The 19,833-nt window shown below is 36.5% G+C and overlaps 1 protein-coding gene and 1 long non-coding RNA gene across 2 annotated transcripts in view; one reads left to right on the forward strand and one right to left on the reverse strand.

The window, feature by feature from the left end:
• Positions 1–19,833, reverse strand: part of LOC136041045 (serine proteinase stubble-like) — a 79,280-nt gene that overhangs the window by 50,377 nt on the left and 9,070 nt on the right. The gene's annotated exons all lie outside the window — the stretch shown is intronic.
• Positions 3,197–14,474, forward strand: LOC136040561 (uncharacterized). The gene is made up of 2 exons (XR_010620806.1): positions 3,197–3,316; positions 14,020–14,474. It is a non-coding gene; the product is annotated as an uncharacterized LOC136040561 (long non-coding RNA).

Here is a 19,833-nt window from a genome sequence, read left to right on the forward strand (position 1 = left end):
TGGATAGAAAAGATGGCGCTGAGAAAACGTAGTATTATTTTGTGGAAAACGAGCGATAACTCATACTTTAATTGAAAATTCGTCATTTTCAAGAGCTCAAAAAGTTCTTAAATAGGAACTTGCAGTTGAAGCGATTATTATATTCGTAAAGAACATAAAAAAACATCGAGTGGTATGTTCACTTTATTGGTAAGTCAGTTATATTGACATAACCGGAACGGATCCGCTCTCTTTGGGGTAGTTTGGGGGGGGGGGGTTAATTCTAATAAATTAGAAAAAATGAGGTATTTTTAACTTATGAACGGGAGATCGGATCTCAATGAAATTTAATATTTAGAAGGATATCGTGTCTCTAAGCTCTTATTTTAAATCCCGACCAGATCTGATGACATTGGGGGGAGTTTGGGTGGGGGAACCTAAAATCATGGAAAACGCTTAGATTGGAGGGATCGGGATAAAACTTGGTGAGAAAAATAAGCAGAAGTCTTAGATACGTGATTTACATAATTGGAACGGATCTGTTCTATTGGGGGGGGGGGGGGGGTAATTCTGAAAATTAGAAAAAATGCCGTATTTTTAACTTACGAAGGAGTGATCGGATCTTCATGAAACTTCATATTTAGAAGTACCTCGTGACTCAGATCTCTTATTTTAAATCTCAACCGGATCCAGCGTCATTGGGGGGGGGCAGAAATCTTAGAAAATACTTAAAGCAGAGATATCAGGATGAAACTGGATGGGAAGAATAAAAACCTGTCTAAGACACGTGACTGACATAGTCGGACCAGATCTGCTCTCTTTGGTGGAGTTGGGAGGGGGGGGGGGTAATTTTGAAAATTGAGGTATTTGTAACTTACGAAAGGGTGACCAGATCCTAATGAATTTTGATATTTTAGAAGGATCTTGTGCTTTAAAGCTCTAATTTTAAATTCCGACCAGATCCTGTGACATTGGGGGGAGTTGGAGGGGGAAACCGGAATTCTTGAAAAACGTGAAAATTTGAATATTTTTATCTTACGAATAGGTGATCGGATCTTATGAAATTTGATATTTAGAAGGAATTCATGTCTCAGAGCTCTTATTTCAAATCCCGACCAGATCTTTTGACATCGGGGGGAGTTGGAGGAGGAAATCTTGGAAAACACTTGGAGTGGGGGAATCGGGATGAAGCTTGGTGGATAGAATAAGCATATGTTCTTGATACGTGATTGACGTAACCGTACTGGATTCGCTCTCTTTGGGGGAGTTGGGGGGAGGGGTTCAGTGATTTGGCGAGTTTGGTGCTTCTGGACATGCTAGGACGATGAAATTGGTAGGCGTGTCAGGGAGCTGCACAGATTGACTTGATAAAGTCGTTTTCCCAGATTCGACCACCTGGGAGGCTAAAGGGAGAGGAAAAATTAGAAAAAATTAGGTATTTATACCTTACGAATGGGTGATCGGATCTTAATGAATTTTGATATTTAGAAGGACATCGTGACTCAGAGCTCTTATTTTAAATCCTGACCAGCATTAAGCCTATGATTTTCCTTTTAAATCAATCTATTGATTCTTAGAATTTTGTTAGAGCTCATACCATATGAGCTCTTGGCTCTTCTTGCCTCGTCACAAGTGCCATATGAGCTCTTAGCTCTTGTTTTTACTGTGATAAACACACTGGAGTCATTTATGCTAGCTTTCATGGGATAGCAGTTTGTTTTTATTTATCATGTAAAAAGGTTTATTGGTACTTCTGTACTACACCCCCAAAATTCAAGCTTACGCTGTCTAGACTTGAAAACAAACCGGTTTTATCTGTCTGCATTAAGAAACAATTAGCTTGCGCTCAGTGGAAAACAAGTGGTGGTTAACAGAATAAATTGGAATTATATGACTTTTGCTATATATTTGCACATCGGGGATGAGGTTTAGGTTATCTCCATCATGTTACATTTTCATTTATATCGTGTTACATTTTCATGATTGTTTTGTTTTTTCATTAAATTAACCTGACCTCACTTCCAGAGTATTAGCGGTGTAATATATAAATACCGGTTTATTACACTAAATTTGTGATTGGACAATTTTACAGTGTTCCCTATTGTGTCTACGATCAATGAACTAGACCTCCGTTGCCTGTGCAACGGGAAGTGTTGCAGCAACTGTGCCCTGTTCCAGTGTTGCAGCAACTAGGGCACAGTTGCGGAGCAACACGTGCAACTGTGCCCTACGGGACACAGTTGCTATTTCCGGGAAATCTGAAAGAGATACGGAAATAACGTCTTATAGTTTTCTGCTTAACTTTTGATGGTCTAAACTAAGAAAATATAAAACAAACCAAATTCACCAAAAAATTTAAATTGCCCCGAGGGCATGACAAAACTTCCAAATAGAAAAACCCAAAGAAGGAATTTTATTTCGGAGAAACTATTGCAAGCTCCAGTTGTTAGGAGATCGAGACCTGTCGAACCGCGTTGGAAAAAAAATTCTAGCTGGTCCAGAGAACGAAGCAACTTGGTATATAGAACACTTCACTTCTTCTTGCATACTTTTCATAGCACTACTCGATAAAAATATAAGAAACATCAAAATCGAAAATTTGAGAAAATTCCAAAAAAAATCGGAACGAGATGGACTTTTCCGGAATTATTTCCGGGAAATCTGTAAGAGCTACGGAATTTTGTGCTCCGGTTCTCGAAGAGACAAATGAAAGTTCTACATGAGTTCAGCATAACTGTATTTCTAACAAGTTTATTTCCGAAGCTAGGGTCGTCTTAACTTGACGCCAAACATCGAACGCACAGTTTCTAAGAAAAAAACCGTTTTATTTTTTTTTATGGAAAACTGTTAGAAATTTTAGGAACTTCTCTGGAACTTTTTTACTCTGTTTCACGTTTCCCTTCCCTCTGAAAAATCTCAAATTTTTAACTCTTACCACTTCGGAGCTACAGGTCGCTGATCACGGTGAAAAAAAAAAACTACGAAAGCAGTAGTGTTGCTCCGCAACACAAAAAGCAGTAGTGTTGCTCCGCAACACAATTATGAATATGACGAACCGCATCATTTTGTTAAAGCATACGCACACGATCAAGGTTGAAGTTGTTCGTCCCAAAACTAATATAAATCGTTCATCTAATTTTTCCGCTTGGCGACATTGCGTAGCATTAACATTAATAAAGACATGATCAGACTGACCAAACCAGTCGTCAGGATTGCACTTGGCCTTGCTAGTGAACGAGAAAAATTTACAATTAAAACCACTTAAGGATTTCACTTTGGGCCGGAAGTGTGCGTTTACATTCTAAATGAATAAGTCATATTGGTAAACTTGGCGAAGGTAAATAACCGACGTTCTGGCTAATAAGGACAATGAATTAGCTGAATCTACGCTTAAATTACAATTTTAGCGTTTATTGAACTAATTAATAATTATGGGTAGTTACAATCACATTTAACTAATTTGAAATGACGATGCATGTACTAATTTGCAATATTTTGTACAAAAACGTCGTCAATGCTTATTGGGTTTAGAGAAAAAAAAAATCCTCGGGCCAAGTTTTCAAAAATTCGGCATAGTTCGGCATATTAATATGAATTCGGCATAGAAATAAAAACACAAACCTCCCAGACAAAACATAGATTGTCATAGGCAGCGCAATAGCGCTGCCTAAGTAAAGAGCGATGTGGTCACAATACATTATTTATTTATTATTATTTTTTGTTTAGAAAATGCACTTCGTACCAAAGGAGTTGTCGTAGAAACTTCAAAAGGGCTCGTTCAATTGGAATTTGAAAGGGTGAAGGCTCTTTTTAATAGTCGAAAGTGATTGGAGGGTAACAGGTCCCCCTCTAACGCCCACCATTTCTCCAAACCCATCAAGTCGAAATGTTTAGATAATCATTTTGTTCAACGCAATTGAAAGGTCTGGAAATTATGTCTTCAAGGATGACAACCCCCCAGAGCCCTCAGGACAAGGGTTGTAAGTTATGCCCTGATGGCATATAAGGTATTTGTAGAAAGGGTGATCATTTAATCTTTGGAGGGGGCTCATTGGATTGGTAATTAGAAGTTCTAGTGCTCTTTTTAAGATTCAAAGTAATCAGATGGTGGATATCCCTCCCCCACACCTCTTATTTTTTTGAAATATACCCCCCCCCCACAATTATGCAATTGACTGTTGCTTGTATTACTGTATTACTAATGCTTGTATTACTACTTCTGCTCTTACAATTTAAATAAATCAAAAGAGTGTAAGTGTATCTAGGTTGTCAAAGAGTATAGATAGATTCTTTTGGGAATGAATTAAATTAGAAAAATACTGCTTGTGTCAGGATTTACTGAAAACAAAATATGTTTGAACTGTTTTCACCTTTCTTCCTTTCATAAATGAAAACTTATCATAATAAGAAAATTATCATTAGTAAGAAATGTCAGCATATGTCAATTATCTAACAATCCACTGTCATTTGTTTGTTTTTGTTGTTTTTTTTTTTTTTTGTTTTTGCCAGTAAAGCGCAAATTGTGTTCTGGTCTTGAGAAGGCATAGGGGTTATCAACACTATTCGTGTTAATTTTTGCTCGTTTTGATTTCAACTCGGCTATTTATTACAATTTCTGTTCGTTTTGAATTTCATTTATTTGTTGGTAGGGTCTGTGGTAGTTTCATGCTTGGAAGATTATTTGACTTTATTTTTGCTCATTATTGGCTTAATGGAGTTCTACTTTTTTCTTGAAAAACTAGTGCTGTGTAAAAAGTTTTTCAAACTAATCAAACAATAATTCAATAGAATTGAAACCGCAATAAATTCTGAGAAAATAATAGAAAATAGACTAATACAGGATAAACAGTGGTAGTTCTGGCCTCTTTGGCGCGAGGGGCAAAATCTTGATTAGCCCCCTCCGTATCTCCAAAAAATTTCAGGCCAAATTTCAACAAAATTTTATTTATTAACAAACCTATTTTCACTTTTATTAATTAATTAATAATTTGTTTTTAATTTTTTATTATCTTTAATTAATTAATAATTTTTTATTTACCATAATTTATTAACTGTACCCTCTACTTTATTTTAATAAAAATAGAATTTCTAAAATTAGTAAACGATTTATTTGTTATAATCATTAGATTATTTATTGGAAATTTTACGCCCCTAAAATCCCTGCGCTCAGGATAAGAGTCCCCTCTCCCCCCTCCTAAAATCGCTTCTGAGGAGTAATAGATGTTTATCTACTAATTACATAAAAACGTTGTTTTTCCAAACAAATTAAGGATAAAAATTGAAACTTGAAACAAGCATGAATGTCAAACAGTCCGTGAAAACGGACCATGCGTAAAGAGAGACTCGTCCTAATAGTAATTTAAACTTAAAACAAAGTTTTCCACCTGTCCAATGGTCTACGCAGCGCAAGTACTGATTTCCTGATTCTCTGTCTTCGACCGGGAGTGCAATGCAGGGTTGGGGCAAATCACCTGATACTTCCCGTGTTTTCCCATCAGATTTCTCCAGGCACGAATTCGGAGCTGGACTGACTTTTGATGAGCTTCCAGTCACATCATCGTGACCCGTTTCAAACTAAAAAGTCAACAACACTAAGACTGAACCCCTGTCTTTGCAGACACAGGATTGTAAGTAAGTAAACGGAATAGTAACGGAGCTAATAGTAACGGAAACTTTGAACAAAAGAATAACAATGGATCCATCAAGAGAATCTGCTCTTTATGGTGATTCTAGACATGTATAATTCATTAAGTTAAGGGTTACTCATCGAAAGTTAGGACCCTGAGAATATTTGCCTAGTTTTAGGAATCTCAACAAAAGTTAAGCTACCAAATTTAGCGTGATAGAAAAACCCGGTTGCAGAGGCTTCAATTTTGGATCGTTTAAACAGTTCATGGTAACGAACCGTAAGGACTGATTTGACTCAATAGCACCTAAAACTAAAAAAAAATTCGACGACAATTAATACATCAAAAGAATTGGCTTTTCTTGCTTCTAATAATGTAAGAATCATTAAGTTTAATTTTATCCATCAAAAGCTGCGAGCATGAGAAGGTTTGCTTGATTTTGAAGAATGGATGAAATACCCACAAAAAGTCAAGAAATCTTAATGTATATATCATCATCAGATTCATCATATCAAAGAGCCGTACAGTGGCCGTTTTAATCTCATATCTACAAAAATGTGGATTTTTTTTCAGAAATAAAATTATGAATGTACGTTTCTTTTTTTTCTTTTTTTTTCTCAGGGCTGATCACATCGAACCAATGGCCCTGGAAGACCAGGAAATGGCTCTGTAAAATGAATATTATAAGTTCTAGCGCCATCTTTAAGTGACCAGAAAGGTTAGGGTAACTAACCCCCTCCTGCGCCCCTTTTCTCCAAAAACATCTGAGGTCGATTCTTGAAACATATGGACTATTTACTTGGAATAAAAAGTCTGGGACATCTACTCGCGTTAGAATTTATTTATTTCCGAATGTCAGAAATAATCTTGTCCCACGGCATTGCATTCGATTCTGAAGTTCAGCGCAGTCCATACATGTTGATTCATTTGAGGATTCATTAAAATAAGCATAGACCTATTGGTGTATAGTTGTGCAAAATCTATGAGAGAGGAGGGTTAGTGGATCTTTTTACGGGTAAAGGGAGAGGTCCCTGAAGCCTCAAAAATGTTGTGTCGAGTCCAAGTTTTGCATTTCTTAGTGAGAGATGTTCAGATAAATATAGAAGGAGGGAACGGGAAGGATTAACCCTTAGCCTCTCTTTTTAGGTCAAGTTTTGGACTAGGCTTTCAATCTGGATGCTATGAGTTGACATGACTTCTTTTACTACACAAATAACTGACGTGTACAATTTTAAACATACTCATCAGAATATATTTATTAATTTTATAATTTATAAAATCTATAAGTCCAAAATCTATCTAAACAAAAGGAATGTTTTTACTTTTCCAGAGAAGGATAACGCCAAAGGAAAGAGCTGATTTTTTAAATTTTGTCCCACAGAGGACAATTTTTGCGGGAAATTACATTAAAATTTTCAAATTTTATTGCAAGTTTTTATACATATATATATATATATATATATATATATATATATATATATATATATATATATTCTGGAGTTGTGCTTGAGTGTGGCCCGCAAGAGGACGATTTTTGCGGGAACAGAGTTAACGTTTTATCAATCAGAATATAGAGAACTGTTAAAAGGTGTCTTATATAGCCCCACAGTCTCAGAGTTTACACGGGCGTGCGGTATAGCCTTTGCTCTCAGACATATAATAAATAAAAAAAAAATTAAGGTTTTCCAACTGGAAGTAAGGAGCAACACTAAAACTTAAAACTAACAGAAATTATTCCGTATATGCGGCAGCTGGCCCCCTCCTCAACACCTCACTCTTCACGTTAAAGTATTTTAGAACTTAAAAAAAGCCTTTTATTTTAATTAAACGGCCCTTGTGTTTCAGGAGCTGTTCTTAAAAAATTGGGACAAAAAGTCAAACGTTAGGGTAAAGAGCGAGGCATTAAGGAGGGGACAACCCCCCTCATATAAGGAATAATATCTTTTGATTTAAACTTTAATGCTCCTCCTTATTTTCAGTTGGAAAAACTTATTTTTTATTTAATTTCTTATTGTTTTTCAAATAATGCCTTCTATGGAAATCCAGCTCATTAAGTATATAATCAAATACTAATATTTGAAAAATTTGCCTCTTTGCTGACAAAAGAGAGATGATCACGTGGTCATGACTCATAAGGATCTTCATAGCGTTAGCAACGAAACTATTCTTTTCACGCACCTTGTGAGAGATCAAGGATATTCCAATTATTAGAACTGAGAATTGTTGTAATTCCTTGAAATGTCAAATAGCAGTGCTAGTTCTACAGGTGAGTAAGATTAAGATATTAAAAATCAGAAAGGGGCATGATAAAATGATGTTAGCTACCGCCCAAAGCCTAAGCGAGGACAATTTTCTTAGAAAGCGAAGATAATTATGCCAAGACAGCTAAAACGAGAACTGAATGTAAAATATTAAAAGACAAAATTTTTTAATGAATTTATCATCTCACATCATTTTATTTATTAGTCTTGGTCGAACTTCGTTGAAGTAAGGACGCTAAGGCTGTTTTAAAAAGTTTTTTTTTAAAACACTTTTAGTTTTAATTTTCAAATTTTAATGTAAGTTTATATATATATATATATATATATATATATATATATATATATATATATATATATATATATATATATATATATATATATATATATATATATATATATATATATATATATATATATATATATATATATATATAATATATATATATATATATATATATATATATATATATATATATATATATATATATATATATATATATATATATATATATATATATATATATATATATATATGTATTCTGGAGTTGTGCTGAAGACGGCCCTTGGACATAGGACCGAAATATTCGCTGAATTGAATTCCAGAGTCTTGGAAAAAAAAATCTCTATTGTTTCTAAGTTGTGTTTGTTTGATATGGAAAGGCAGTATGGCCTTCGTCGCTATTTAACAATAATAATAATAAGTATTACTTTCTATTTTTCCAATTTTTTTGTTACTTAAAAAAGGGCACTAGAACTTTTAATTTTATTTACGAACATTTTTATTAGTAATAAATACACGTAACTTACGAATTAAATTACATAGCGAACTTCTATATTTTTGTACAATTTTATCACATATACGAGGGATTCGCCCCCTCGTCAATACCTCGCTCTTTACGCTAAAGTTTGAATTTTGTTCCAATTCCTTAATAATGACCCCTGAACCACAAAGGCTGTTTAGGCCGTCTTTTAAAATTACTAAAAATACTTTAGCGTAAAGATCGAGGTATTGAGGAGGAGACGAACCCCTAATATATGTAATAATTTCTGTTCGTTTTAAGTTCTAATGTTGCTCCTTACTTTCAGTTGAAAACTTGTTTTTTTTAATTTAATTTCCGATCGTTTTTTAAATAATGCTGAGAAATTCTGCACCTCCTTTATAGAAATTCTCTTCTACCATGAAAAAATTCCTCCATGGAAAGATCCTCCCACGTAACCCCCTCTCCTTGACCCCCCTGAAAATGTCTATATACTTCCCAATAACCAATACTATATGTACACAATTGGCAAAATTTATAACTACCAGGCCTTCCCCCGGGGACTGTGGGGGATTAATTCGTCCTAAAAGACATAGCTACTAGAATTTTCGACTATGCTGAACAAAATGGTTATATCAAAAATTCTACCCGGTGACTTTGGGAAAAAATGAGCCTGAGAGGGGGCCTAGTTGCCCTCCAATTTTTGGTCACTTAAAAAGAACTACTAGAACTTTTAACTCCCATCTGAATGAGCCCTCTAGGGATATTTTCGGACCACTGGGTCTATACGATCACCCCTGGAAAAAACAACAACAAATAAACACGCATCCGTGATCTTTATTCTGACAAAAAACACAAAATTTCACATTTTGCAAGGGTTCGCTGATAAGCTGAATCTGATGGTGTGATTTTCGTTAAGATTCTATGACTCTTAAGGGGTGTTTCCCCTTTTTTCGAAAGTACAGCAAATTTTCTCTGGCTTTTAGCTTCTGATGGGTAAGACTAAAATGGGAAACTTATGAAAAATCTGATTCTTGTGATGCATCTATTGGTATCAAAATTTTTAGAGTTTCGGTTAATATTGAGCTGGACCGCCCCTTACTTACAATTCGCTATCACGAACTGTTTGATTATGAAAAGAAAGAGTAACATTTAACCCAAAAATGAGGAGAATTTATTTTGTATAGGAGTGGGACTGGCCCTTCTTCACCCCAGCTCTGCCTCTTCTGTATCTATGTTATATGTAAGGGGGGCTGCACCTTGCTCAACCCTCGCACTTTACACGAAAGTTTGACTTCCTGCCACTATTCTGAAAAAACTGCTTATACAGAAAGGTCGTTGAATTTGAATGAGGAGTATTTTTAAAGAATTCAAGACTAGTGTGAAGAGTGATGGTTGAGGAAGGTCAACCCTCTTTATGTACGGTGTAATTTCTGCTCTTTTTCAGTTTTAATGCTGCTCCGAACATTCAGTGATTTTTTTTTTTTTTTTTTTTTTTTTTTTTTTTTTTTTTTTTTTTTTTTTTTTTTTTTTAACTCACAATAAAGATTCATGGAAGTATACAACAATGCCATGCAAATTAACAAAAGCTAAACTAAATATTAAAAATAGAATAAAATCTAAAAGCCACAAATTCACAACAGTTTTCCTTCATAGGCAACATTGATCACCGGGTTTTTTATGTTAAGATTAGATTAATTTATTTCAAAAACATGTATACAAAACATTTTGCTGCACCTGCTAAGAAAGCCCCGAGGGGCTTGTTGGCAACAGGTGGCAGTAAGATTTATATCATGTTGCAATAAGAATTATAGTTACTTCGAATATGCTTTTTGATTGTGAAGTAAGAGCTGGCTGCATGGTAATTAAGCAATGACAGGCTCTATTTTTGTGTGTCCTGTGTTGAACTTTTTGCAGCGGCATATAGCGAAAGATAAAGACTCAATCATTCAAATTGCTGCAATGTTTTTTGGAAAAGATGCAATTAAGCATGCGATCAAGACAAAAATGCTTTTCAAGTGGACATTTTTGAAAAGCGAAGAGGTTCGCACCCTGCTATGTCTTTCCTATCAGACATTTATGAGTTAATTAGTGGCTTAGTGCAATGCAATGAACCTCCACCGCTTTTCATCATCGCAGACTCCACGGGTGTGCCATCGTTTCCAAATGACGCACCTACGATTGTGGCTTCACGCTTAAACGGGTGTGTCCGTATGATAAATTTCTTAGTGGAAAAGCAAGAAACTTGCTCACAGGTTCAAGTTTCAACTGTCTAGCCATCAGCGTCACCACGTCAGCCACCCACTGTTCCTGTCGTGCTAACGTTCCTGCAGATATCAACGTGCATTACCCAAAGAACCAGCGTGAATTTGTGCAGAAAATTGGCTATTCAGATAAAGTGAAGCACATGGTTAGTCGAAAAAATGGACTGGTCGTTCATTTAATCGATGAAGAGTCGGCCACTGCAACAGTTGCAGCCATCCTCCTCCATTAAAAATTCGTGACAGAGTTATTAAAACTGAACATGCCGGTATTATCAAGATGGATCCCGCTTATGATGTCTCCCAGATTCCAGGGCTTGATAGAAGCGTTGTAAGTGCGAAAAGGTATGAAAATTCTAGAATAGTGCAACTGAACTTTAAAACTAAAGAAGAGCTTGATACCGCAATCAAGTTTGGCATCAAACTTGAATATTGCCTATTCCTAGTGACTCTGCCATTTGAAAAGCCTAAGCAGTGCCTAAATTGCCAAGGATTTAGCCATTTCGTAAAGGACTGTAAGAACCCTGTTAAATGTAATAAATGTGGAGGCGATCACAATAAAAAGGACCAAGCATGTTGATCTCAGATTATTAAGAGCGCAAATTGTGGGGGAATCATCGTAGCAATAGCTTGGTGTGTCCGTAGCTTAAGAAGCACCTCCCCGTTCAATGGGCCTCAGGAAGATTTAATTCACCTGCCCGTGTTTTATCTTTAAGTGATGATGATTTTTAACTCAGCCGTGACATTATTTTATCAAAATGTTAATGGTGGTCGTAAGAAGCTTCTAACTTTCGAAAGGCTTTTTAGTAGTTACAAAATTGTGTACATCACTGAGCACCTTCGAAGTGCTTATCATGTCTCACAGCTAGAGCTCTCGCATGACCACATGTTCTTTTTTCGACCAGCTGAACTGACATCTGGTCGTCCTTCCGGCGGCCCTGCAATTGCAGTGAATGAGAAGTTTTCTTGCTCTCTTTTTGAATCTTCCGATGTATATATTTCAGTTAATTTTGGTTCTTTTGTTTTGATCTGATTGCATATGCCAACAAACTACCGAAGTGAGTCCTCTTATCGTAAATTTACCACAGCTTGTGCTTTGCTTTCAAAATATATTCGTAGGGTTCGGTCGGCAAACAAGTCAATATTCATTTGCGGTGATTTTAACACGGATCTAAAAATGAGAATGTGCCGCTTATTCAAATATCACTTTCTTCCCTTCCTAGTGGCGTTTTTCTGCTACCAAAATCGAAGCCGTTTTTTTTGTATACAACTCGGGGATCACTTCCGATTAAGCTTTCATTCTAACAGACGCCCAACAGATGTTATGTCAAATATAAGAAGCCTCCAATGATACAATCCAAGTTGGTCCCGCTACAATCTCTTCTTCCAGTTCATTTAGGCATTTAGGCCCTACATTTGGAATTTCGACTAGATCCACAAGGTAACATATAATTGTTTCTTTGAAAGAGAAACTAAGAAAATTTTTATGGTCTTCTCGCCAGGGTAAAGGGCCAGTTTGATAAGAGAACCCTTTGTCGGCTGTATAATGCGTTTTTGCACTGCATGTGTTGTTTTTGACACCTATTTGGAAATTTTTCTCAGCATCTGATAAAAAGCAAATCCGATCGCTGTTCTTTAGGTTCTGCAAGTATTTTCTTAGTATCCCTATTTGGACCCGTAATAGTTACATTTCATGACAGTACGGTGTTTTTGAGATTTGTCAAAACAAATGGACAAATTGTCGCGTAGATTTGCTGACCGCTGCAACAGAATTATCGATTTTCCACTGACTTGCCTTCTATTAAGTGCCTAGCAGTGCTAGTGGTGGAATCTTATGATGTTTGACCCATGTACTAGAGCATGAAGAAGAAACTTGAAGGAGGCACTTGATTATGAAATGTGCAGAAAATAGCGGGAGTCAGTGGGAAGAGCCATATAAGTACTGGCCGGCCTATAGCTATAGGCCTTAAACTGCTGAGGACAGGCAACTCAAGTACCCCGCACTTCCCACAGCACATCATTTGAATTAAGTAATTTCATAAGGAGAACCCATTGTTAGATGATTGGAGGATAGATTATTTTCATCTGAAGATATTTTTGTGGAGTCAATGAGGTGAACGTACTAATTAGGTAGTGATATACCCTTACACAAAATTTTGGAACTGGAACTGGATGCCGAAAAGTGATTGAAAAAAGTTAAAGTTTTCAAGAAATGCGCATGTTTTTTTTTGTTTTTTTTTGTCTGTGCCTTTCTTTTCTTCTTATTCTCTTATACTCCTCTTTAGTGCATTTTGTTGTGTACAGAGGGCAAAAATAAGTTGTTATTATTATTATTGTTATGGTCGAAGTATTTTTTTGCTTAATTGTATTACAATTGCACTGGAAGAGGGCCACATTAAGGCCACATTAAGCCACATTAAGGGGAATTACACCCGTTTCTTCTTGTTTTCAGGATCGATTAACATTATCAAAATAAAACACTGGAAAGATACAGAAGCATTACCAAGGGACAATTTTTTTTCCACTTCTTCTCTCTTTCTCTATGTACTCCGTGTGAGTTATTGAGGTGTGCTTCCTTATTCTTTTTTCTCTCTCTATTGTTAAAGGAGACCAAACGAGTTGTCTCCCTGTCTCCTTTGTATAAGATTTATGTATACCGTTTCTTGTTTAATAAAGTCAAGTCTAAGTCTACTAGAAGGGGGCCTCAGGCGGTCTTTAAGGGGAATTACACCTGTATCTTCTTGATTTCAGGACCGATTAACATTATCAAAATAAAACACTGGAAAGATACAGAAGCATTACCAAGGGACAATTTTTTTCCGCTTCTTCTCTCTCTCTCTCTCTCTCTCTCTCTCTCTCTCTCTCTCTCTCTCTCTCTCTCTCTCTCTCTCTCTCTCTCTCTCTATCTCTCTCTTTCTTTCTCTATGTACTCCGTGTGAGTTATTGAGGTGTGCTTCCTTCTTCTTTTTTCTCTCTCTATTGTTAAAGGAGACCAAACGAGTTGTCTCCCTGTCTCCTTTGTATAAGATTTATGTATAACGTTTCTTGTTTAATAAAGTCAAGTCTAAGTCTACTAGAAGGGGGCCTCAGGCGGTCTTTAAGGGGAATTACACCTGTATCTTCTTGATTTCAGGACCGATTAACATTATCAAAATAAAACATTGGAAAGATACTGAAGCATCACCAAGGGACAATAAAGAAGATGACACATCCTTATCTGCGTGACTATTTAATTTTCATTTTCGCTGATAGCCGACCTTGTCGTCCAAACCCGGCAAGAAAGTTGGAGAAACAGATCAAAAGAAAACCTGCTTGTAAACGTAAAATTTCAGTAGCAGCTTTTTCTGATAACCTTGGTCCTTGACAGCGAACTCTACAATGTCAATTTTGTTGTGAATTAGTCATTAGCATCTATTAAAAAAATTATATAGCCTTCCCGTCATACACAACAACCAAAAATATTCCTGAAATGAGGCTTTCAAAGAGTGGATAAAACCAGACTTTTCAAGAACTGGATATTCTGGGTATATACTTAGTGGTTGTCATCATAAACGCAGGGTGCGGAGATAGAATTACCTCCCACGTGAAGTTCAGAAGACAAAAGGAGATCAATCAGACAAAAAATAGGAGATCAAGACAAAAATCCCCCAACAGGAGGCTCTAGTCTGAAATTTCTGAAAAAAGCGTTATTTTCGGCGAGCGCCATAAGCTCCACTCCCTCAGTAGAAATCAACACCCTGTGTTGTTTTGGATCAGTTAACTTCTTATTTTCTACTATTTTCACTAATAATCGTAGTTGTCATTAAGTGCGAATCAAAAACTACAGTTTCAGCAGATTTCACCATGAGTTCGTGACTCATAAGGGCAAAATTATGGCTATAACCACAGTGAAGGTCAATTTTAGCATCCTATTTATCAAAATGTGGGCGCAATTGCATTCTTTACTTCTGGTTTGCAAATTACATCCATATGCACAAGTTTTTGCACTTTCATTTTTTGAAATTGTTAATAAAGGAATTTGTTGAATAAGATATCTGATTTGTTCAGCAATAGAGCCATGCGTACCAACTCCCGGGATTCAGGGGGTGGTGGCTCTACAGCCTGTATAATATATAAGACCATACTGTCTTTCCATAAAAGGCTAAGGGACAAAGTTTTGCCTAAATAAAAAGCCGGTTGCCTTCTACGTATGGTCCATTCCCACCCCGGCTATTTAGGGTGGAAGAGTGGTCTTAGAACTTTAGAAGGAGGCTTATTTGATTATAAATTAAAAGTTCTAGTTCCTTTTTAAGAATTTAAAGCGTTTGGAAGGAAACCAGCCTCCTCCCGTGCCCTTTTTCTTACCCGATATCCTAAAGCGCCCCATAGACATATCGTCAAAATTTAGATTGTCATTTTGTTCAGAATAGTCAAAAGGTCCAAGAAGTATGCCTCCAGGGACGACAGACCACATGGCCCCCCAGCATGGCCACTCTGCAAAGAGTGTCAATTGCTTGCACACAGATTTTTAGTGGAAATAGGAGGGGATCTTTGGTCTTGGGTGTCCAGTGGCTAGAAATGTTCATAGATCGTTCTCTATATCAAACCGATTGCATATTTTGTTACGAAAGCAAGGTGTTTAGTGGGCCTGGTAAAGGGTGAAAAACTTTTTCTTCTCGATTAGTTTGAAACTTACAGTCGAATTCCTAGGGCCAAAAGGATTTTAATTTACAAAGATTGTTTCAGGGCACAATAGTATGATCCCCCCTCTACCCTAAAATATGGGGCTCAAAGAAGAACCAACAATTTTTTTCGAATTCCCTCAAAACTTAAATCTTCATTTTTTGGAGTAAGAGGACCGTATTGTAGTAGCAAAAATATAAAATAGTATCGATTTATTTGATTCCACCAAAAAAAAGGACACAACAAAGGGCCAAGACACTTTTTTCTCTAGTTACTTTGTTCAGAAGGAATAGTCGCAGAAACACGGATCGGGAATGATTTGACTTGAAATTCAAAAATTATAGTGTCTTTTTTAGGACCCGAAAGGGATCGAAGCGAAGTCATCCCCCTTCCGTTCCCTATTCTGCCAGCCATCTTTACCCCTACCCTCTAGCCCCAAGACATCTGATGAACATTCTAGGTTGACCATTTTTTTTAGAATAGTCAAAAAGCTCAGCAAATATGCCTCCGGGGATTACATGAACTCCACAGTTGTTGGGGAAAGGGATGCAAATTCTGGAAATTGCTAATTGTCAGTAGCTATGTTTCGTAGTGGAAAAAGGGTTAAGGAACATGTTTGATCTCAGTTGTCCAGTAAAATTTTCAGGGATCACTTAGAGGGTCAAAAGAACCGTCAAAGTTTGTTGTGACAAGGGGGGTGGGATTCAGAGGGCCTGGAAACAGTTCAAAAAGCTTTGTCGTTCCTAGTATGTTTGAAAATTAAAGTCGTGAGTCTTAGGTCCAAGAAAAACCAGATGCACAAAAATTAACTCGAGGCATTGGCGCCCCCCACCACCATTAAAAAAATGAGGCTTGAGAAAAGGGCGAAGAACTTTTTTCCCATCGACTCCCAAATTATATTCCTAAGTTCTTTTTTTTGGAACAGGACCAAGCGTTTCCGCCTCACCCGACATCTGAACAAAGCTTTTGAGTGATAGTCTCCCATGATGACTGGTCTAACACCAATTCTTCAGCGAAAAGCCAGTGCTTGACCCACCTGTGGGCGAGTTTGCAGAAATCGCCAAGAGGCTCCTGATCTTGCTTTACTAACCACCACCAGTTTGTTTTTTTTATGTCAGATCTCTCCGCTGTAAATTTTGCCCTTGAAAACTAGCCCTCAGTAATGTACCTCCCCACGGAAATTCTCTCCATGTAAACCCACACCAAGCACAAAATTCTCGCTCGCAAAAAAACTGTATACTTCCCTGTAACAAATACTATATGTAAATAATGGGCAAATTTTATAACTTATAGGCCCCTCCCCATGGGCTGTGGGGGAGGGGAGCCATGTTAATCCTAAAGGTATATTTCAACTATGCTGGACAAAATGACCATCTAAAAATTTTGATTGGACGACTTTGGGGAAAAAATGGGTGAGCTAGACTTCAAAAATGGCCCAAGGCCATTTTTCTAGCAAATAGCCTCCCAAGAGGGTTAGTTGCCCTCCAAAATTTCGGGTCACTTAAAAAGGGCGCTAAAAGCTTTAATTCCTTTTCAAATTCACTCTCTACCGATTTTCTACGACTATTATTTCGATACGATCAACTCTGAAAAAAAATAAATAAAAATAAACACACATCCGTTATCTTTCTTTAGGCAAAAAAAGCAAAATTCTACATTTTGTTATATAGTAGCTTGAAACTTCTACAATATAGTTCTCTGGTACGCTGAATCTGATAGTGGGATTTTCATTAAATTACTAATGGGAATTTTTGTTTCTTCTACATTGGATTCCCCTTAGCACAAGGACATGAAGATATAGATTTAGAGCCAATCAGAAAAAAAAAACATCAAAATGTGCAATATTTTTTTTTTTAGCTCAGGCGATAATCCCTAAAGGTCTCGAGCCCCCCGTACACCCTACACCAACGATACCCCAATTTCCATTATAAAACATTTTTAAACGAACAGTAACTTAGTTTGTGTTTTACTTTATTCTAGTGTTTATTCACCTTTATCTTTATTTTATATGCCTTGTGTGGCCCACAACAAGCCAAGCTTCTTGGGTCGAGTACCAGTTTCAGGTTTGTAACAGCGTTTTAAAATTAATAAAATGATTGATTGATTGATGATTGAAAAAGCTGGACGCCCTCCAGTCACTTTTGACTCTTACAAAGGATGCTGGAACTTCCGATTCCAACCGAGTGAGCTGCATCCCAGGTTTTATGACCATCCCTTCCAAACAAAGTGGACAGAAAGAATCTACGCATTGAAGGTACATGGCTCGTTACTTAGGTAGTCCTACAGCATTGCCACTGGCTATTCAGTAACATATTCAGATCTACCTTTTCACGATAATTCTGCTATTTCATGATTTTACGGATTTGCCTGGAGATTTAATTTAGGCTCACACATGTTGCAACATTTGATTTTCAGGGTAATTTAGCTGCCAACTTAAACAGCAGATACGAAATGAGATCATCAGGAGCCTGCTACAGTTACACTGTAGCAGGAGAGCAATGAAGTGGAGCAGGAGATAGCACTGCACCACCAAAATCATGAAATTATCTGCAATATAGATGGTCTACGAACTATCAGGAAATTAGGGACTGAAATAGTAATATACCACATTACCTCTGGACTCAGTGACAAGACAGCAAGGGGAAGTGGCTACAATCTTCCAGGTTGAAATGTTTGGAATATTACGAACGCCTTAGAGACTGATGCGAATAGAAAGTACAGGCGGGGATATATTTATCTCAACTAATGACCAAGCTTGGTTTACGGCTCTTGATAATATTCAGAGCATGTAGACAGGTGTGGTAGAAAAGTATGATAAAAACGTTTGATATCCCTCAAGTGTGATTCTCAAAGCTATTGAAAAGCAGCAATAATGCGAACGAGCTATAAGATGACAAAACAAAATTGGCCTAGAAAGGAGGGATACAAAAAAACAAAAACAAAAGAAATGAAGACCTGATTCAGGAGATGATGATCAAGGCCCGAACCTTAGCTTATTTTGATGAGCGCGCCTATGTTTTGGGTTGATTTATCATACAGCTGTAAAAAAGACAATAATATGTGAAAATAAGCGGCAACGCTGTTCATTGGTGCAGTTCATGTATATTGCATATTATACTATTTTTTTTTTTTTTTACCGCAAACCTTGAGTGAGAACTTGAGCTTTATAGTATAGCTAAAGTAATGAAAGAGCAGCACTTTTGAAGGACATCTAGCGCAAGTGGTAGTTTGTTTCGGATACATTTCAGATAAAAAAAAAGAAATTTTTTTTTTTAAGTTTCTGGGACACATAGTGAAAACTGGTAAACGTTATTCCTGCCATTGATGCACAATGATACAAATTGTATTCTTTCAGACACATTTTGACAAATAAAAGCACACGTAGACACTTTTTCAACTTTTGTTAGTAAAATTCTATTAGCAAAAGTAAATACAAAAATAATAAGTACATTTCAAGTTTCTCAACTAAGGAAAGGGGGTGTCAATAGACGCAGAATTAACAGCGCATTAACGCGTATTAACGGAATTAACGCGGGTATATTACCTTGTATGCAACTAAGAATCTATTTCGGTGAAAGACGCAGGATCAGAAAAGGCACCAAAACTGGATGAAAAGGGGAAAAAAAAACTTAGAAATTCATAATAGTCTTCTAGATTTTGCGCCGGTACAAACTCCTTCCCTCCCCTGTGGACTTGCGCAGTACAGTAACAGTTTATGTTAATTAAATTATTTTGTCATGTCACCTTGACTTTTAGTGAGAGAGAAAAAAGAAATTTGTGTAGAGATTTCTTGATCTCTGATTAATTTCTGCGATGAGATTAGAAGGTAAAAATCACACTGCCCTTCTGTCGCTATAAAAAGAGTAAAGGGCAATTTTCTTTCTAGTCGTTCATCATAATAATTTCAGTCCTAGTAAGATTTTGCAGAATTCCTTTCAAACTTAAAAAAATCTTATAATTTCCTCAAAATATTTCTGCGAGCTTTTTCTGTCTAAAGCCCCTCTCTTTCCCCCCAAAAAGCTTCCTCTATCAAGTTGTCACACGGGCCGTTTAAAAGCAAGTCTGGCCAATTCTATAAAACAAAAAGCAGTGAAAAGCCTGAACCAAAATTAGTAGCTAGCTTGGTTTAAAAGCACAATTCCATTGAATTTTGAAGGCTCAAATACTTTTTGCTATCTTCAAATTAGTTTAGTTAAATGAACAAAATTTTCAGGAAGGAGATCAAAATTTAAATTATACTCGGAGAAAGAGTTTTAAGCTACTATATCTAACCCTTTCCTATTTC

The sequence above is a fragment of the Artemia franciscana genome, chromosome 21, assembly GCF_032884065.1.
Source record: "Artemia franciscana chromosome 21, ASM3288406v1, whole genome shotgun sequence".
NCBI classification, from domain to species: Eukaryota; Metazoa; Arthropoda; class Branchiopoda; order Anostraca; family Artemiidae; genus Artemia; species Artemia franciscana.